At 38.5% G+C, this 17,869-nt stretch overlaps 1 protein-coding gene and 1 non-coding gene across 3 annotated transcripts in view; one reads left to right on the top strand and one right to left on the bottom strand.

Moving 5' to 3' along the window:
- The window catches only part of Scgdelta (sarcoglycan delta), a 302,399-nt gene that overhangs the window by 115,195 nt on the left and 169,335 nt on the right, over positions 1–17,869 (top strand). The gene's annotated exons all lie outside the window — the stretch shown is intronic.
- On the bottom strand, positions 9,457–9,529 carry TRNAA-AGC (transfer RNA alanine (anticodon AGC)). Its single transcript has one exon. It is a non-coding gene; the product is annotated as a tRNA-Ala (tRNA).

Here is a 17,869-nt window from a genome sequence, read left to right as displayed (position 1 = left end):
ATGGTTAATATAAGAAATTTACAGTAAAGTATGTTAGGCGGTTATAGGCTAGACCCGCAAAGCTAAGATGTATTGTTGGTTGGTGGATTCGATTCCGGATCTAAGCTTTGGATTTTATTTAATGGTTAATAAGAGAAATTTATGTTAATAAGAGTAAAGTATGTTAGGCGGTTATAGGCTAGACCCGCAAAGCTAAGATGTATTGCGGTACTAGTCTAAGTCTTGCATTTTATTTAATGGTTAATATGAGAAATTTATGTTAATAAGAGTAAAGTATGTTAGGCGGTTATAGGCTAGATCCGCAAAGCTAAGATGTATTGCGGTACTAGTCTAGGTCTTGGATTTTATTTAATGGTTAATATAAGAAATTTACAGTAAAGTATGTTAGGCGGTTAGAGGCTAGACCCGCAAAGCTAAGATGTATTGTTGGTTGGTGGATTCGATTCCGGATCTAAGCTTTGGATTTTATTTAATAGTTAATAAGAGAAATTTATGTTAATAAGAGTAAAGTATGTTAGGCGGTTATAGGCTAGACCCGCAAAGCTAAGATGTATTGCGGTACTAGTCTAAGTCTTGCATTTTATTTAATGGTTAATATGAGAAATTTATGTTAATAAGAGTAAAGTATGTTAGGCGGTTATAGGCTAGACCCGCAAAGCTAAGATGTATTGCGGTACTAGTCTAGGTCTTGGATTTTATTTAATGGTTAATATAAGAAATTTACAGTAAAGTATGTTAGGCGGTTATAGGCTAGACCCGCAAAGCTAAGATGTATTGTTGGTTGGTGGATTCGATTCCGGATCTAAGCTTTGGATTTTATTTAATGGTTAATAAGAGAAATTTATGTTAATAAGAGTAAAGTATGTTAGGCGGTTATAGGCTAGACCCGCAAAGCTAAGATGTATTGTTGGTTTAGTGGGTTCGATTCCCTGTCTCTAGGTCTTGCATTTGATTTAATGTATAATATATAATATATATATTTCTCATTATATTAATTAAACGTTCATCGATTCACCATAAAAATTTTATTTCTCACATGTAATGTTTCCGGTTAAGTATATATCCACTTGAATATTTAAACACTCATAAAAACTTTTGTGTGACTAAAATGTACTACTAACACAAATACATGAATAAAATTTGTGTATGCACATATGCATTAGTTAAAAATATATTATTTAAATTTATGTATCTATTTGTTGATATTTGCAAGTCATTTAAAGTGAGAGAGTGGGGGGCAAACATGTCACTTTTCATACTGTACATAAATTGATATGTTTAACGCGCCATTTACAAGGCATTTTCCATTTACCGGGAAAATATTCCTTCTCATCCATTGATTTTACATTATATATATATATATACAGCTTTATTTTTCACATTAAAAAAGTAAAAAAAGATTATCTATTCTTTATTTACTAATAATGCTGGAAATTTTTTTAAAAAAAAGGACACGCGAGTTACTTCTGCTTTCCTAACAAAGTAAGAGAGGATATTGTAAACGTGTAGATTTTCACCGGAAATATCCCCGTTTTGTGGTCGGAGAAAAATTGGTTTCCCAAATTACGCTGAAAAGGATGCTCTACAGACTGAACTGACATACTTACGCTCGTACAGATTGTTTGAATTACGCTGAAAAGGATACTCTACAGACTGAACTGACATACTTACGCTCGTACAGATTGTTTGAATTACGCTGAAAAGGATACTCTACAGACTGAACTGACATACTTACGCTCGTACAGATCAGTGAGGACCAATTTTTGGAACCACAAGACGGATATTTCTGGTTGAATACTCGACATCGAATCTTTGAGTCTGTCGGACTACTTCCTGTCGCCTAGTGCAGTAAAAAGGAAGTAATAACTTTACGCGAATAAAAGAGGTTGCTGTTAAGTCCATTTCTTATTGGAGCAAAAAGAAAAAGAAATAAGAGAAAAATAATTTTAAATAATAATATTGGGATCGGAAAAATGGAGGAGACCTTTATAAAATGATAACTGATAAATCCATCTAACTGGACCTTTCATAAAGCCCCAGCTATTATCAGCGGGGCTTTACTCCAAAATATCAACAGAAATCAATACTTTATATAACATGACATTTATTGTATACAAACAAATCCCATACCCTCTGTTATTGTGTGTACATTGTGCCCACAAAGAATTGGGCAAAAGGAAAACATGTTACGAAAAGAGGAGAGAAATTTATTTGTTTGGGGGGTGCTTAAAAATTTTCCAGGAGAATATGTTGGAAAAATTTAGATCAATTAAATCTGTCTTAGAGTGGAAATCGATTTGGATGTTTTCTAAGCGTGGATAATGGAGTGGAAAACCAACAAAAGAAAGTTTTGAGACCTTAATCGCGAGTATGAGAGGAAAAACTGTCGGGAAAACCCATTCAGACGTTTTTCTCATTAAATTCGAGAAAGTTCCTGAAACTTGAAACTTCCTAAAGCCCAGCGACATTCATAGAGCTTGTTAGTGTCTGCCTTGATTAGTTCGTATTCAACGCTCCTGCTGAAAAGAGAAAGCAAACAGAATCTCCTGTTGACAGCACAGATTCCCTATCTGTTCTAGAAGATGAACAGGAGACTCCTTTATTGTGCCACGTTCCAGCTGCTCTAGCAGCTGGTAAATCCTGGTCATCTGAATCTTTTCCGGACCACACTGATTCCCAATCTGTTCCAGAAGATGAACAGGAGATTCCTTTATTGTCCCACATTCCAGGTGCTACAATATATGCTCCGTGAATATACCTTCGCAGACTTTTCTCTCAAATCTCTTCCGGCTCATGATGACCCATAATAATCTTCGCTTGAGTACCTTCTCCTGCTTCAGCACGGCTTGAAGAATCCCCTTTTAAAGCTTATAGACTCATGAATTTATCCTTTCAATGGCAGCCTATCTTATCTTAAAAATATCTTCTGGTAATCGATATTTCCTGTCGAGGTAAACTGAACGCACCTTCCAACTACGACTATTTCCATCTGGAAGAGTCTGGAGAAATTTACCTCTCGGACTCCGTAAATGATAGTTTGCTTTAATTTAGATTCACTACATTAAACAAAAAATGCCGGAGAAAGCTTGAAATTCCGCAAAAATCGATTTAGTACTGGAGCTTGAGAGTTCCGGTCAAGCGGTTTCCTCCTAGTTTTCCTGCAACATGATCAATTCTGATCAAAATATCGATTGTCATATCGTTCGAGTCAGTCAAATGATTTTTCTAGAGGGAAATCCGTCCACACAATTTACCTTAGAACGTCAAACCAATTTTTCTAGTCCAATCAGACAATGCTAGATAAATCGAGTCAATCTACACAACCAGGAAATTTTAGCATACTAAATGTTTGTTCTGTGGTTATGAGCGTGTATTTTGCATCCCCAGTTCGAATCCCGCGTGTAGCCACTTAGAATTTTGTTAATTTTAATAGTTACATGTTCCGTCCTTGGCCGCCACACCTGATTCATAGTTGTGTTCACTATCGTGTGTGTTCACGTTACAGCTGTCCCGAGGAAAGAATAAGTAAGTTAGACGTAGCCATCAACCAAATGTAAAGTTGGGTTCCCTCGAATATGTTCGGGGGGTTCGATCCCCTGGAGTGTTGCCTTGATTTCGAGCTGTGTATTCTGTTCCTTTAATCCCTATAAATTATCCACTTATGGCACCTAGTTTTATGTTTTACCTGTCTGAAACTGTGGTCTATCCGACTTCTGCGTTATTTTATCAAATATTAATTTAAAATTTTAATCCTGGACGGTTACAAGTTGTTTGGTAGTGGATATGCCGGACATATCTGTGTACAAAATGTTGTGTTGACCGGAAGTGGTGTTGGGGATAGGAGAGAGGTTTTGGTGGCGGTTGTGGCTTGACTTGCTCAACACCAGAATGCGTGTTAATTACTGAAGCCACTAAATACCCCACTGAACCTACAGAACCCCCACAAACCCCTAGAATACACTTCTCCTAACTTTCTGGCCAGACATCATCCTGCTGAGGGGATGTTCCCTCTACACTGAAGTCTCACTAAGTCTCTCTGTGGCACTGTTTTGTTTCCAAATTGATAACGCTTATGCATTATACCCGGTTTAACAAAACCAGTTTAAATAGCATGGGTTTATGAACAATTTACCCAAAAACTGGGACGGACTTAATGCTTGGAAAATTCAAGAGACCCGATAAGGCTCAATCCTACTCAAAATATGAACTGACCCAAGGATTAATGCACTTCACTGTGTTGATGATGATGTAGAAAAGCTGTTGTTAACACTTTTATAGCAGTTCATAGTTTTTTTTTGTTTAAGTTGGAACTTTTTACTAAACGATTTTAATTGAACCATTTTCGAAAAATCACTGAATACTAAATATAATCTGTTTAATAAAATGGCGCTTCCGGTGCGCCAATTACTTCAATTTGGATTGTTTTGTTTCATATTTCTTCTAATACGTCGTACTACCAAAACAGGTGTCATGGACGGAGGCGACTAACAAACATTCTTCACTGTAAATTTCTTATATTAAACATTAAATAAAATCCAAGGCCTAGACTAGTACCGCAACACATCTTAGCTTTGAGGGTGTAGCCTATAACAGACTAACATACTTTACTATAAATTTCTCATATTAACCATTAAATAAAATCCAAGGCCTAGACTAGTGCCGCAACACATCTTAGCTTTGAGGGTGTAGCCTATAACAGACTAACATACTTTACTATAAATTTCTCATATTAACCATTAAATAAAATCCAAGGCCTAGACTAGTACCGCAACACATCTTAGCTTTGAGGGTGTAGCCTATAACCGCCTAACATACTTTACTATAAATTTCTCATATTAACCATTAAATAAAATCCAAGGCCTAGACTAGTGCCGCAACACATCTTAGCATTGCGGGTCTAGTCTCTGAACCACTCGGCTACCGTGGCGCCTACATCGGCACAGTGGGCGTGAGTACATTCTCTGATAGTCTGTGAGAGGACGAAAAGAAATGATGTCTTATATCCATTCGCGTTGTAAGGGAGAGATAGCGGTTTAGGCCGGAAGTAGCTGCTCTCTATATATATATTCAAACTTCCTCCGTGATGTGGTGATGTCACGAAAAGGTTATATCAGCAGTGGTGTAGCGTCATTAGGGTTTACAAAGGCCGGTCTCTACCTACAAGCAATTTTAACAATAAATATGGTTGGATAATTCCTTTTTTTTTGTTATTTACTTCATATTTTTTTTTATCGTAAATTGAAAAATTGGCGTTTTAACAATGAACTTGGGAGGGAGGGCCAGTTTTGGCGCTGCCCAATTGGTCAACCGAACTTAGCGTGTGTAGGCTAAGAGGATGGCGTGTAACTCACAGAGTTATCATGTTACCACATAGTTTTCTCCACAATTTACTCGCTAAGTAATTGAGAAATTTGCTCGTCTAATACTCGTCAGAGCAAAATATTTTTATTAATAAGTGGGTAATGGTTTATTTATTAAAAATCACACAGTTTAATACAGAACATGTGTTTTTTCTTGACTTTTACTTTTAAATTGGAGTCTATTAAAAACTTGATTACTTTATTATTAATTGCTATTTTAATTCTTCTCGGTCATCGGCTTCCGGAGCAATTTTTAGTGCTCAGATGGCCTCCATCACCGTGAACAGTGGAGCTGTAAAAAGCCCTTAGGAAAATCTAAGGGCCAACAGCTGGATTCGAACCCAGGATCTCCGCGTGGGAATCCAATACACTAACCACTCAGCTAATCCTAATATTTCGCGGGTCTTTGCCCTGGGGCAAAGTCCATGCCGACTTAATCTTAGTTGCAGAGCATGATAGGCTTCCACAATATCACTACATAGGTTTTACACAGTGGGCGTGAGTTGTAAAGTAAAAAGTAAAGTAAAGGGCAAAAAGTAAAGCCCCGCCTGACGGGGCTTTACGTCCAACTACCAATTAGGTGTCGTGGACGGAGGCGATTAGCAAACATACTTTACTGTTAATTTCTCATATTAACCATTAAATAAAATCCAAGACCTAGACTAGTACCGCAATACATCTTAGCTTTGCGGGTCTAGCCTCTAACCGCCTAACATACTTTACTATAAATTTCTCATATTAACCATTAAATAAAATCCAAGGCCTTAGACTAGTACCGCAATACATCTTAGCATTGCGGGTCTAGTCTCTGAACCACTCGGCTACCGTGGCGCCTACATCGGCACAGTGGGCGTGAGTACATCCTCTGATAGTCTGTGAGAGGACGAAAGGAAATGATGTCTTATATCCATTCGCGTTGTAAGGGAGAGAAACACCCGGAACTTCCCGGCGAAGGCGGATGTTTCTCCAACAAAACCATTTCCGGGGGTTTTTTGATCTTAAAAAGAATAAAAATATATTAAAACTTCCCCCTCCTTCCCCCTCCACTTTCTCGAAAGCTTGTGCCCCTCCCCTCCACCAGTTTCCCTGTAAGCTTCACAGTAATTGAAATCCTTCTAAAATTTATCGGCCCCCCCCCCTCAAAATAATATTTCACCTGATTTACATGTCTAATATGCATAGCTAAACATCGTAGTATTTATTTATTCAAATTTATGCTCAATGAATATAAAGTTATTTTGCTATTCATGTTTTACGGTTATAATATTAAATGTTGGAATTCATTTTACTGTACGCTTTTATAAATATTTTCCAAGTAACGGAAGTAATTTTAAAATGAATTGCAGCTAGGAATTTCTCCGAGATCTAACTGATGCATTTCCTTACAATAACTGAATTTGAATTTGAAAGTGGAAAATGCATTCATTAAATTGCTAGCTTCCGGTTCAGGGATTAATATATTTGAACTGTCCTTAGCACTGTAAAACACACAGGACCGGAAATGGTACTTTAGAGGAACTCTATCCACACATCCCACTTCTCAAAGAAAAGGCTATTAACCAAAATTTCCCTGGCTCCCTCAAACTGGTCCAGGGGGGGACCTTTTTCCCCAAAAAGGTTCCGAATGAAACTGATTTAAAGTACAAAATTTAAAGGAAATCTCTGGAGTGGTTTTCGAAGTAATTTGAAACAAAAAAAAAAGTTCGAAATCCTTTCATTAAATGCCTACTTCCGATTGAGTGGTCCCACCAAGTTTCGGTCAGAACTAAATCGGAAAAGTGCGCGCGCGCGCACACACACTGCGGGTACCTCAAAATGGGAACTCGACTTTAAATTTTAAACTGCATTTAAAGGAGAAGTTAGCTGCGGGGAGACGCTGTGTCGGCAGTATTTGGTATAATTTTATTAAAAATAATTTCATTAGCTTATCCGCCAAATATAAAGTTTTTGATGCAGTAATGCGTTCCGTTATCTGTTATGGTTGTCAGATATGGGGGTATGAATTATTTGAAGATGCGGAAAAGGTACAAAGATTTTTTATAAAAAGATTATTTAATCTCCCTAGAAATTGTCCAACATACTTCCTGCATTTGGAAACGGGAAGAAGTACACTCTTCAGTTTTTCCTTGAAGCTTCATTTTTCCTGTGTGTTGAATGTTTTACTTACTCACTCGCAGGATCGACTGACGTATATAACTGCGATGGAAGTGGTAAAAAATAAAATTTGTTGGTTTCAAAGTTGGTTGCGGTTGGCAGAGAGGTTTGATGTAGTGTTGGATAACTACCCAGGTAACACATGGAAACTTCAAACAAATAATTTATTGTCTGCAGTTATAAGTAATGAGAGAGAGGAATTTCTGTTCTTAGCAAAACATGCCCAGTATCATGAGCAATTTAATTCTCTGCAGTTTAATGTTTCCTACATGATAGAAAATTTAAGTTTAGAATGTAAAATATTGATTTTTAAAATACGCGGAGAAATGTTGAATCTAAATTACAAGCCATGGCTTACTGGAACAAATTATAAATGCTCAATGTGTAATTTAAATAAAATCGAAAATACATTTTATTTTATTGCCGAATGTCCCATTTTTAATAACTACAGAATCCGATTTTTCAAAAAAAGATCATTATCACAAGAAGAATTCTTTGTTACGTTAAATGGAGGTAATTGGTGGAATTTGGCATTGTACACAAAATACGCATTAATGTACAGAAACATGCTGGTAGCAGAGTTCAATTACTAAATAAAAACAAAATAAATGTATGTACCTAATAACATTATATTGATATCATCTGGTTTAAATTTACCTGGAATTTGTATTTAAATATTTTGTGTAGACTCTGACAGACGGTCTATGGACCATGTCATATAGATGTTAGTTATATTATTTGTATGTAATTTCTTTTTTAATAATAAAGCATCATTCATTCATTCATTCATTCATTCATTCATTCGGTCAAAACAAAGGAAGTCCGAAAATTCGATGTAACTGCAAAGTTTCAATTTGATTTAACCAGTTAAGCGTGTTTATACGTTTTGTGACGTGTGTATACACGTCAAACCAAATCTCTATTGCGATGCGCTCGACGTGTATACTCGTTGTGAACAATATAAAATTGCCATTAACTATAAAAACTTGAAATTTTAAAAAAATACAATAAGAATATTATTTGGTGGGATGTTTCCTTTATCTTACCAATAGAACTGCCAAGTATTTTATACGGAGGGGGGAGCCAGCCAAATGATAAGTGGTTGGTACATGTTTGGTCTCCGCATTAGAGATTGGGGAATTACGCACACAAATAGAAGCTCTCAACCCTTGTGCAATGCCCGTTTTTACCGTTTAGATAGAGATTCAGACCTCTCAATACGAGCATGATTTCATTTTGCACAGAATTCAAAAAGCTCTTTTCTTCCTTGTAAAAGCTCTTGCGGTGTCCATAGTTCTCCAGAGCAATGCATACGTGAAGCAGTGCAAGATTTTGAAAGAGCAAGAATGCTCTGTAATCTTAAATTGCAGAAAAAGTCGCTTGCAGTGACTATTATGACGTTGTAAACGTTTTGGTTGTTTTGCCCTGCGTTCGACGTCATATACACGTCATTGTCTGATTTTAATTCCGCACACTGTGCAGGTTTTTTTTTTTTTTTTAAACTAAATTCCACGCTTAACTGGTTAAGGGCCACCGCGGTCAGAAAGGTGATTTATAGCTCCTTTTTGTTTACCTCTAAAGTGCAGCTTCAGTAGAATTTAGGGTTCTAACTGCATTATACAATTGAAGAGATGTGATTATTCTGCACTTTGACCTTTAATAAAATCTATTGTGCCCCCTCACCCCACTAGCGCCGGGTTAGTACCTGCAGCACCCCTGGTGGTAAAACGGCTTACCCAGATACAGTAATAGAAAGTAAGACATTTTTCATTCATTGTTTACACCGTTATAAGGTTATAATATACTTCTTAGGGTGCGATAGTAGACTAAGTGCCATTCGGTAACACAACCTTCAAGGAAATAGCATTAATCCTCACCATTTATATTTTATACAATACATTCTAATTATAAAAAAAAAGTAAAAAAAAAAAAAATCAAAATTTGGAGGCGCCGGGCATCGATCCCGGTACCTCTCGCATGCTAAGCGAGCGCTCTACCATCTGAGCTACGCCCCCCGTTGACATTAATCAGAAATCAATAGACTGGTGAGTGGTGCAAGTAGCAATATACTCGGACCAGAGAATGGAATTGTTAGTAGGGGTACAATGCAGAGAGTAGGTCTAACCAGCTGACCTAGTTTGAAATGAACTGGACAAGTTTCAGTCTGATGTCTGGCTGGTTAGTATAGACGAAACGCCGTATGTATCGTCTTGTTTATTAAACAGTCGCTATTTAGCTAGCGATTGTGTTGAGTATTAGTCAAGAATCCTCCAGGGGTCAAAATGGGCTCCCTCAAAACTGGACATTTTAAGTTTATTTTTGAATTTTTAATTTCCTTTATGCTCCAAATATTACTCCAAATAATTCAAATAAAAACTTAGTTGTTTTTTCACTTTTCCAAAATTATCTTGGAAATAGTATGATCCTTTGTATTATTTTTTGGCTCGCAACGAGCTGTTTTGGGATGTCACAATCCCCTTTCAAACTACGTTTTTTTGTAGTCAACCTAATGTAGCCAAAAATCCGTAGTTTTAAGACAAAATCGTGAATCACAAAAACAGGAAGTCGTGTGAGTCTATAAATGTTTTTTAATTTAAAATATTCAGTGAAAACAAGTTTCGTACTACAAAAAATGAATACATAGCCTAAATAGAAAGATAAAGAGGTAACATGACTAAGGTTATGACAGAGTGAGTTTTCTTATTGGTTAAGTGGCAAGTTGATACACGCTATTATTATGAATACAATGTTATCAACAATTAAAACATGGAGCCGAAGTGACATTAGCGCTGTCTGTGTTGCCCGCCCAATCTACTTACAACTCTACCTGTGCAAGTTAGGTTATAATTGTATTTCACCCTATAGCCTATTTATTACCATAAGTACAAATTAGTTTCGCCAAAACCTACTTCTACTCCAACCCTATGTTTATTAGGTGCACTAACATTTTCATTAACATTTCGCTACACAATTACTAATAGTGTTTTGCTAAACATCAAAACTATAACCTCCTACATATACTTAAGTAAGGGCAAAATGAGCTAATGTTTACCTGTCACAATAGTGTTAAACTCTCAGGTAATTTCATTCAAAATTTCTATTCCTTAATGTTATTAGAAATGGTAGTAGCAATACAAACTTTACTCGAAAATAGACAGACTTAGAGCGCCACGGTAGCCGAGCGGTTATAGACTAAATCCGCAATGCTAAGATGTATTGTGGGTTAGTGGGTTCGATTCCCGGTCTAGGTCTTGTATTTTATTTAATGGTTAATATGAGAAATTTACAGTAAAGTATGTTAGGCGGCTATAGGCTAGACCCGCAAAGCTAAGATGTATTGCGGTACTAGTCTAGGTCTTGGATTTTATTTAATGGTTAATATGAGAAATCTATAGTAAAGTATGTTAGGCGGCTATAGGCTAGACCCGCAAAGCTAAGATGTATTGCGGTACTAGTCTAGGTCTTGGATTTTATTTAATGGTTAATATGAGAAATCTATAGTAAAGTATGTTAGGCGGTTATAGGCTAGACCCGCAAAGCTAAGATGTATTGCGGTACTAGTCTAGCCCTTGCATTTTATTTAATGGTTAATACGAGAAATTTATAGTAAAATATGTTTGATAGTCGCCTCCGTACACGGCAGCCTATATGGTAGTTGGACGTACAGCTCGCCTGAAAAAATATAGACAATTACTTTACTTTAATTTTTTTTACTAGTCACAATTTTACTTCCGAGAAAATTTGGAAATAATGAAAAATCGATCTTTTAAAGGGGAACTTCCGGTTAGCGGATTTTGGCCAAAACTTTCTGGTGGCATCTAAGCTAATCAAATTTTTGTGTTTTTTCGTTATTAAGTTACGGTGTATACGAAAAGTAAAAGTGAAGTAATCGCGCCTATTTTTTTCAGGCGGGGCTTAGCGTCCAGCTACCAATTAGGTGTCGTTAACAGAAGCTCATACTTTACTTAAAACAATTTTTGCTAACAAATAAAAAGTAGCCATAGGCAGGATTCGAACTGGGGATCCTTCCCACTCACAAAGCCACTAAGGGTGGATACGAACTGACGAACGACAAAATAAAAAACAAACAAGTGGGGACGCCCAAAACGTATATTTCCGGTGAAGTTGATATTCCTCCCCACTTCTAGAGGAAACCTCTAAAATCCGCGTCTCCGCTTCCTGGAAAAAAAAGACCACGTAACATGAGCGGAAGTGTAACATTTTTATATAATAACTAATAATAATAAAACATGCACCCATTGTTACAAATTTTTGTATCTCTTTTTTTATACCACCGAGAGGCAGGCGAATAGCATTGCTTCCTTGTTGTACAGCGTACTAGTGCACAATACAAGGTTATAAAAAAATATGTTTTTGCAAGGAGAGGGGTGAAAAGGGACGCAAGAATTTCCTTCCGCTTCCCCTTCCTGAAACCCTACAAACACTACAAAAGCTATGAACGTATTATAAGAATTGGTTTAGGTCATCGCCTGTGGTACTGTCCCAGTTTTTATATGGAGGATGATGGTTGGTGGCTGAAGAGAAAGAAGTGTGTGCACCAAGAGAGACAGAGGAGGAGGATCGTGAGTGACATTCTGTTATTGTTCGCTATTATGGGATTTAAGAGAACTGACCAGCTCTCTCTCTCCTTGCTTTCTCTTTTTCCAAAGAGAATCGTAGAAGAGAAAGATGGACCCCACTCCAAAAAAAAAGAAGGCAAAGAGATGAGATATACTCCATAAAAGAAAGGAAGTCCAGCCCAAAGGCTAGACGAAATAGAAATCGAGAAAAGAGAGGGAGAGAAGTAAACTGCAATTTCTCTAGCACACACACACACACACACGGGACTGACGCACATTCAGCGAGAAACCAGAGAGAAATATAGCCCGCTCGCCCTGGCGGCAGAAAGCGCAACTACTATCCACATTCAGCCGATGTTACAAGGACTAGGAAAATTGCCTACGTGAGCCTCGGCACTAACAGATGTCACACACATATCTGGCCACCCCCCCACCACTACTAAAAACCGTTATCCCCACCACTTATTCTCTACCCCCACCACCACCATCATTGCACGTTCTAAAAACATTGGGCTTCTCTCGCTTTCTGGACCCCCCCCCTTTCGAACTATTTTTATATAGCATTAATTCATGTGAAACAAGTCCAAGCCTGTTTAGTTGGGGGGGGAGGGACCCTTCAGCGTGGGGGGGCGCGGCGCCCCACTCTGGCCGCCCCCATTCACTACATCACTATAAGCCCCCGCCGCCTCATTGATATTTATTCATAACCCACTCAACAGATTTAAATGAATACTAATTCGCCTTTATTCATTTCTCTTGATGACAGAAAAAAAAAAAAAATATCTAGTGTCATCACTCACATGACTTCCGCTTATCGCAGTGTACGTAATTTATTTGGGGGGGGGGGCGGTAACTTAGACTTTGCACATCCTGTCGGGCAATACATGTTCATTTTAATGGAATAATTTCCTAGAGCAGCGGTTCCCAATCTTTTTCCATTAGTGTACCCCTTTACCTGATTGTTTCCTTAGTGTGTACCCCTAATTGTATAATAAATATATATATAATTATACTAATATAAATAAATAAATAAACAAAATAAATAATCGTATTCTTGATTTTACGTATTGTAAGATTAAGATTAAGATTAAGATGGTAGACGGGACGGGACCTATGCCCCATGGCACTGCAGCCACAAAAGACTTATTGTGCCAGCCCCTTCTTAGTTCTAGTAAGCGAACCCTCCCCTCCTAAAGAGGTTGAGGACCTTCCCTACTAGTTCTTTTTGCGCTACTATCTCCTTCGGCCTCAACGTTCCAAAGGTTTCATAGCGCAAACGTTCGATTGCAACGCAATCGAACAACAGGTGAGAGGCCGTTTCCTCCTCTTCCTGACATAATCTGCACAGCGGCTCCGAGCTGATAAGCCCCACCCTGCACAGATGCTTTTTAAACCTACCGTGCCCCGTGAATAGGCCTGTAATCAGAGTAATCTGATTTCTACCCAAACACAGGGTCTCTTTGGATCTTTGCTTACACAGCCAAGGCATCAAGGTCTTGCTGTGTTTAACCCCAGGACACATCACCCAGTTCTTTTCATGCTCCCTCCAGATCCAATCTCTGAGAGCCGCACGAACCGAACCCCTGGTGATCCCCAGGACAGGCTCTGGACCGATGAAAGGAGTGTTAGCTCCATTCCTGGCCAGATAATCAGCTTTTTCATTCCCTTTAATACCCACATGGCCCGGCACCCATTCCAACCGAACTTTGTTGTGCCGCGCCAGTAGATCTAGGGCCTTCCTGCATTCCCAAACCAGGGAAGAGGTCATTCTGAAGGATACAAGAGCCTTCAGTGCAGCCTGGCTGTCCGAAAAGATACGAATCTCCCTATTTCTAGGTTCCATCCGCAGGTTTTCCTCAGCACATATTTTAATAGCAAAAACCTCGGCCTGGAAGACAGTGGCGTATCTCCCAAGAGATCTCTCTATGAGTACCTCGGGTTTAACCCCATACACTCCAGACCCAGTCCCACAGTCCATCTTGGAGCCATCGGTAAACCAAATGCCTCCCTTCCGGTACTGGTCCGTCCAGTTCACCTTCCATTCAGTCCTCGGTTTGATACAAACCTGAAAAGGAGTCTCGAAACTGTATTTAGGACAGATACTGTCCCCTGCCATGTCAATAACCGGTCCAGGGTCGACCTTATCTGAAATACTCATATGGCCGATGCAGGAGCTAATACGCCTCCATTGACCATTGCTCGCCATTCTGTACGCACTGGCCCTTGCCTCCGCCTGAATAACATATTGAAGCGGAGCCAGCCCCAGCAGTACCTCCAGCGCTGCAGTAGGGGTACTACTAAAGGCCCCTGTGATCATCAGACAGGCCAGTCTCTGCACCCTTGCTAGAGCCTTAATTGCCGTCTGTTGTTCAGTCTTCCTCCACCACACCACTGAACCGTAGGTGATGATAGGTATGACTGTACGTGTATAGAGCCAGTGGGTCATCTTTGGGCTAAGACCCCATGTCTTCCCACAGGTTCTAGTTATTCCACAAAGGGCCTGTTTAGCCCTTAGTGTAACTCTCTCTATCTGCGCCTTCTTACGTATTGTAACTTTAAATTAACAGCAAAACAATCTGTATATCCGTATCGGAATCATTCGATATTATACTGGTATCGAATAAATACTGCAGTATCGAATGAGTTCTTAATTCTTGTCAATTTATATGTTATTCAGTTTTATTATAATAATTTTGTAATTAAGTTGTAGGAATCATTTATTATATAATTTTTTTCTCATTAATAATATATTTGTATAATTTTTATATCTTCCGCCATAATAACTTTTTTTTTGCGTACCCCTAAACAATCTTTCGCGTACCCCAGGTTGGGAACCGCTGGAATAGATAATCTACAAAATAGTGAACAATCCAATCAGCAAATTCACTTCTTCCGATTTGAATTTCCTTTTAAAACTCGCTTGAAAAACACCTTCCTGGACATTGAACTGAAAATGGAAAACTTTAAAAAAAATAAAAAAAAAAAAAAACAGCTTCCCCCCACTCTCACAAGAGTTGCCTAAGGAAAATTGTGGAGCCATTGTCGAGAAAAACTTCAACAAAAAGTGGGGGGGAAAAATATTAATTTATAAAGATGGCGCTTCCGGTGGTGGCATTTCCATCGCTGTCAGGCTAACTGGTGGGGAGGGGGTCAGAGTCCAAAATATGAAAATTTAATTTTCCTGAGATTTTCCACATACACAATTTTCTAAAAAAAAAAAAAATCAATTTTTCCGAACCTCAAGATACCTAAAAATTTATTAATTTATCAATTACGATAAATAGACAGGAAATAATTGCAATTTTGTAGTGGATACCTTGATATCTTGGTACATCCAAGGTGAAAAAAAAGTAAAGTAATCGCCTTATTTTTTGTAGGCGGTGCTTAACTTCCAACTACCAATTAATGATGTCGAGAACAGGAAGCAAATACTTGACTATACACAGTTTTTTTTCTAACAAATAAAAAGTAACCATACGCAGAATTTGAACTGGAGACTTACAAAGTCACGCTCATGACCACTCAACCACCATTCGCCCCTCCAAGGTGGAATATACGAGGGTCGTTTGAAAAGTCCGTGCAAAGTCAGAGAGATAGCACCACTGGCGCGTATCGAGGTTATGTTTAGTTAGTAGCATCTCTTGGAAGAGCACACACCAAGTTTCAGCCAGATCGGTCTATTTCTTTGTGTTTGGCATTCGTTTGAATCGAGCAAGTCGAGTGATTTTCAAAAAAATGGACGAAAAAGAATTTCGTGTGTTGATTAAACACTACTTTATGAAAGGCAAAACGCCTGAGGAGACTAAAGAGAAACTTGATAAACATTATGGTGACTCTGCACCTTCGATTAGAATAGTTTATAAGTGGTTTCAAAATTTTCGGAGTGGCCATATGGGCACAAGTGACGCTGAACGTTCTGGACGCCCTGTTGAGGTTACTACTCCAGAAATCATTGATAAAATCCATGATATGGTGATGGATGACAGAAGAGTGAAGGTGCGTGAGATTGCTAGTGCTGTGGGCATCTCGAATGAACGGGTACATAATATTTTGCATCAACATTTGGACATGACAAAGCTATCCGCAAGATGGGTGCCGCGATTGCTCATGCTTGACCAAAAACGAAATCGTGTGATGTGTTGCGAGGACGGTTTGCAGCTGTTCCAGAAGAATCCGCAGGACTTTAAGCGTCGTTTCGTCACTGTGGATGAAACATGGATACATCACTACACTCCTGAGACCAAAGAACAATCTAAACAATGGGTTACCAAGGGGGAATCTGCGGCAAAAAAGGCGAAGACCGTTCCTTCGGCCGGAAAGATTATGGCGACTGTCTTTTGGGATTCGCAAGGAATAATCCTCATCGACTATCTGGAAAAGGGTAAAACTATTACAGGTGCATATTATTCATCGTTATTGGACCGTTTGAAAACCGAGCTGCAAGAAAAACGCCCACGATTGGCCCACAAAAAAGTCCTTTTCCATCACGACAACGCACCAGCTCACACCTCAGCAGTTGTGGTCGCAAAATTAATGGAAATAGGGTTCCAACTCGTTTCACATCCCCCCCTATTCTCCAGACTTGGCTCCTTCGGACTACAATTTGTTCCCCAATATGAAGAAATGGCTGGCGGGAAAAAGATTTTATTCAAACGAGGAGGTGATTGCAGAAACGAATGGCTATTTTTCGGACTTGGACAAATCCTATTATTCGGAAGGGATCAACAAACTAGAGCAGCGTTGGACGAAGTGTATAAGCCTAAAAGGAGACTATGTTGAAAAATAAAAAAGGTTTACCCCAAAAAATTAAGTAGTTTTTATTTTTGCACGGACTTTTCAAACGACCCTCGTAAAGTATGAAAGATGGTGATCACTTCATTGCACATAAGAATGCATTCAGATCAAGCCTCTTCCCCCCCCCCAAAAAAAAACCATTGTTATTGCATTTAGAGTTTTCTAAAGTGTGTACGATACTTTATCAAAAAAAAATTGGGAGTTAGCTTACTGGATTCCCAGCTGCTGGCTCTTAAATTTTTCTCTAACCTATAGGGAGCTTCTTACAGTTCACTGTCCGATGATGGACGGAATTGTTTGTAACGATAGAACATAGTCCAGAGTCCGGTAGTGCAATCAGGTCTCGATGAAATGAGAAGATGTTGGTGTCCTTTAAATTATTAAATGGTTTACTATTATGATCTATAATTTATTTTCTATTTATTGGCATCCCATAGAATTTAAATATCCCATATTATTAAAGTTTACTAGCATTTAGATGTGGGTAAAAGCTCTTTATATAAACATGGGCGCACTGATTCAGCTGTTCGGTAAACAACCAGCCCCCAATTATTCTCTTCCTGTCACATTGATGACGTCTCTCTTCTAGGCCCGAATCACTGGTTTAATTCCCAAAAACAATATTACACACAAACCCAATCTCAATGCAATACTGTTCGAATTAATGGGCCAGTCATCGAATTATTCAGTGCACAATCGAAATATATGTACATATTATTTTGTAAGCATGTTTGAACATGTTAAAACATGTTCATGTGCTAGCTAAACGTGTATGAACATGTTTGTAGTGGGCCCCATGTTTTGGCTACACTCTACTGTCTGTTTAATGTAAACTGCAGCTAATATATGGTGTGTACTAGATTGAAATTGGCTACAGGAAACGAGGTGATTCTATAGCTCATTTCTGCCCCCCCCCCAAAAAAAAAAGAGTTCAGAATCATTGTGATACTCGACTACTTATGAGATCGGCGTTATTTACAT

Source organism: Rhodnius prolixus, unplaced genomic scaffold (assembly GCF_049639745.1).
Source record: "Rhodnius prolixus isolate KJV_2025 unplaced genomic scaffold, Rpr scaffold_6, whole genome shotgun sequence".
In the NCBI taxonomy this organism is placed as follows: domain Eukaryota; kingdom Metazoa; phylum Arthropoda; class Insecta; order Hemiptera; family Reduviidae; genus Rhodnius; species Rhodnius prolixus.
The sequence above is the reverse complement of the archived record's forward strand: the minus strand, read 5'-3'. Positions and strand labels throughout refer to the sequence as shown.